The 4,045-nt window shown below is 32.8% G+C and overlaps 1 protein-coding gene across 1 annotated transcript in view; it reads left to right on the top strand.

Moving 5' to 3' along the window:
- The first annotated feature begins 1,114 nt into the window (after nt 1–1,114).
- LOC134243958 (CASP8-associated protein 2-like) overlaps nt 1,115–4,045 on the top strand; it is a 14,072-nt gene continuing 11,141 nt past the window's right edge. The window contains exon 1 of the mRNA XM_062726207.1: nt 1,115–1,170. The gene's annotated coding sequence lies outside the window, so the exon portion shown is untranslated. The remainder of the gene's footprint in view (nt 1,171–4,045) is intronic.

Genomic DNA, 4,045 nt, shown 5'->3' with positions numbered 1-4,045 from the left:
ATCTACAATACAATAAACATACTTGTTATGTTTATACTTTAGTAGGTGTATATTCTAAACAATGAAGATGGGGAGTGCCTATAAATTTTGTCTGAGATATAAAATCCAACTGATAAATTTCAGTAAATTTGAGAATTAATTTAAATATTTAAAATAAGATTTTAATTCTTTAGCTAAAAGTAAAAGGTATCGACACCTCGGATCTGTGCTCAAGCCAACTAATTAAAACTTAAAAAATCAATCCTGATCCAGCCTTTCCAGGTGGAAGTCATAATTTAGGCCTAAAATAATATTATTCGTGTATTTATTTATTATTTATTTATTTGTTTGTTTGTTTGTTTGTTTGTTTGTTTGTTTATTTATTTATTTATTTATTTATTTATTTATTTATTTATTTATTTATTTATTTATTTATTTATTTATTTATTTATTTATTTATTTATTTATTTATTTGTTTGTTTGTTTGTTTGTTTGTTTGTTTGTTTGTTTTGATTTTAATGTCATTAATTATTTTCTTGTCGAGCATTCATGAGCAGCGAAAAATATACTCTCCGACATATTCCGAGTTTATCAGTCCAGTATATTTCATCATAACCGGATTTATTAGAGGGCTTCCGAAGAAGCGCTCAATATCCGCAGAAGATGGGCAATCCTCGGCTGACTCCGCTACGCTCCATTCAAACCTCGGATGTGATAGGTGGAGGAATACGCATCAGATCGCTACATTTCTCCGCCGGAAACTGCCTTGTCACTCATTTCATATTTCGCTCTGCCTAAAGTTCTTAGAAAAGGTTTCTTTATTTGTGTTATTCCTCATGTTAATTACAACCAAATGTTAGCATTCTTTGAAAGCAAGAACAAAGTGTTGGGCGTGCATCAAAGTAACTCGGATTTCAAAAGTATAATATTTGAATGAAATTCAAATAAGATCACATGACTGAATCAGCAAGATGGAAGATCACCGTTGACGTCCGAGGTTATGTGCGAGGTACGAGTCATCCGAGGAACTCCGATTGGCAGAAGATAGGACTGGTTCTCTGCCCTTTTTTCCAGTCGCTGCCGCTAGGAATTACAGGTTTAGGGCGCTTGCGCCCGTTAACCAATGTCAGGGTACCAGTCTACGCAGAAGATAGCGGCAAATTCACAACGAGAAGTAAAATGTAAACAAAAGTATGCATTTTGAATATTTCCTCTTATTTTAAAGTTCGAATGGTTAAAAGTATTAGTATTGAAAATATATATGATTGATTTCTACTCTATTTGATTTTTATTGATAAAGTACAGAATACATGATGTTATTTCAATGTAAAAAGATGAACATGTCCATGCTACTTGACCCCAACCTTTGTACAGACCTAAACCGATAGAATTAAACCAGAAAGTAAACAGTCCAATACATATACTAGACCGTAGCTGGAATCATGGAATCACCAACTTTGATTTAGCTTCTTGAAGTATCTGTAAACTAGGCTAATGCATAGGCGCTTGGTTTCAGGATGGTGTATTTTGTATAAGTTAAGTTTTTCTAGCTGTGACTAGGTGTGTCTAAATACACTCATTTGAATAAAAAAAAAATTCGTTGAAATTAGCACGTTTTAAAAAATGTCATATTTACTGTTTATAAAAAGTTCACACTTGTTTTAAATCAATATCTACATTTTCTATATATTCGATCAATGCATACTATCTTTGCAAGATATATAACTGTATTCAGCGGCAGCTCACACATATTTCCGACCAAAATAATTCCATCATGATAAGTAGATACAACATTATTGTTCATGATAAGAGTAAAGTTGTGTATGTCATACGTTAAAGAAATCAAAAATAACGTCAAAATATCATTAGAAAGTCACTTTCCCCCCGAAATGCAAATAAAAAATATCAATATTCCTACGCTCGCTCCCTCCTCAGCCTTTTTTTTTTTTACGTGTTTGATAACAGAGAATAATTAGGTCATTCTTCGATTCATATCTTTTCACCAATGAATTGATAATACTATATCAACAATTGTATTAAGTACATGTTTATACTATAGTCCGTTAATTATCATACAATTTGTTCTTAAAGAAAAAATTAATCATTCTGTGTGTGTGTATTATTAAATGACGGAATTTTCAATCCCTGGCCTGCTCGTGTGTACACTTTGTAAACTGTAGGGTATGTGTGGCAAAACGAGAACTGCATGGGTTGGAGATTCGTGTTCGTGTTGAAGTTCAGCATACCATTATATATAGAACTTGAATAATGTAAGTAATTTCTGCGACAAATATATTAGTATATTTCAGTTATTTTCAAAACAAAAAAGGTTTTCCATGTTTTCAGTTTATTTTCCCCGGTTTATCAACCCGGCCATTTAAAACACAAGTTGTTGCAGATGCAAATGTTAGAACAAAGTTCAACAAACTATGTAAAGTTCAACAGGGATTGTATAATTTTTATTAATCGGACTTCGTATTTATATGATCTAATTAAGAAAAGAAACGTTTTTTCTGACACCGTAACTTCTCTGCAAAACAAAACGTGTTTTTCCGAGCTCGCTGGATGCGTGTGACAGCTCCATTGCACGTGTGTAGACCAAGGCTACAGGTACATGTAGGCCTATGTGTACTGTTTGTTAGGAGACTGGGTGACCGTAATGCTATGGAATCACGATATTTACAACAGTTCCATAACAAGAAAACATTGATGTAACCATCAATTGTCGCCCGGGAAATATATAAAGTAAACAATGGAAATGACCTTTGATCATCAAACCGCTTCGATACGTGTGAAAAGGCATGCGTCTAATTGATGGAGACGATAGTCGCGAATATTTGGAAAACTTATAGTCGGATAAATGTCAAACAAAAACGATACCATTTTAAACTTCAATTCCTCGAGTAAATGTTGGCTGCAACATATAAAATTAAAGACCTTTATAAAATAAAATATAAATTGAAGGTAGACACATGCATCACCTATATTCAAAAATGTATTTAATTTTCAATTTTAGAATATACTAGTAAAACACGAAGTGTGCATAGAACGTTTTTATGCGAGAAGTAAAATTCGATGATCTTCGTTTTTTCGAAGTAAATGATAAACAACTTTATATATTAAATGTGAAAAACATATGTATTTTTAGAGAATCACTTTATGGAAGTAAATATATTATGTATCTCGTAATTTATAAAGGGAAAGAACATTCTGATTAACAATCTTTTCAATGTTTAGAAAACTTTTGATTTTGAATAACTACTCCCACCCCAATCCCCATATACCAACACTTAAACTTATATGTATAGAGCAGCCCGGTCCTCCGGGCTGCAATTAGACAGTGCAGTTTTTTTTTATTAACGTCATTATAAACACTGTTAAACATATTAAATCTAACAGTCGAATATCTTTGGATATGGGGTAACCCATATCTATTCTTGTTCCTACTGGTGTCGTGTGAGATCTAGCTTAAAAAATTTTTGAATAACGCCTTTCAGACATCTGCCGATTTGAACTTGCCATATAAAACATGAAGTAAACCCAAAACGTCCTCTATACCAAGTACAGAAATCAAAAGCAACGGGAGCGCTAATTTCTGACAATGAAAAATGTAGAGGCGTTCCAGAATTACACGGAAAATCTAGAGAGACCAGAAATCGTGCCAGACTTGTTCTATCTAGATTTTAGTTGTTATCATTTCTGAAGATAGATCTCACTCGACATCGGTAGGGAAAATGTAGATATTGATTTAAATCAAGAGTGAACAGAGGCACCCCTTGAAATCCCATGATGGTGAGTGACGATCTTTTCTTCTTTTTATAAACAGTAAATATGACATTTTTAAAACGTGCTAATTTCAGCGAATTTTTATTCTTATTTTAATGAGTGTATTCAGACACATCATGAAAAACACTTAATACACAAAATACACCATCCTGAAACCAAGCGCATATGGGCTAATGTTCCCTATATCTGCTTCAATGCTTGCACCACAGGCCTCTGAATTTCTATAATAAGCTGTTATATGATTGATCAGAGTGATATATATTATATATCACTCTGATCA

Source organism: Saccostrea cucullata, unplaced genomic scaffold, assembly GCF_032062105.1.
Source record: "Saccostrea cucullata isolate Sc308-1 unplaced genomic scaffold, CSIRO_AGI_Scuc_v1 ctg79, whole genome shotgun sequence".
Lineage (NCBI taxonomy): Eukaryota > Metazoa > Mollusca > Bivalvia > Ostreida > Ostreidae > Saccostrea > Saccostrea cuccullata.
The sequence above is the reverse complement of the archived record's forward strand: the minus strand, read 5'-3'. Positions and strand labels throughout refer to the sequence as shown.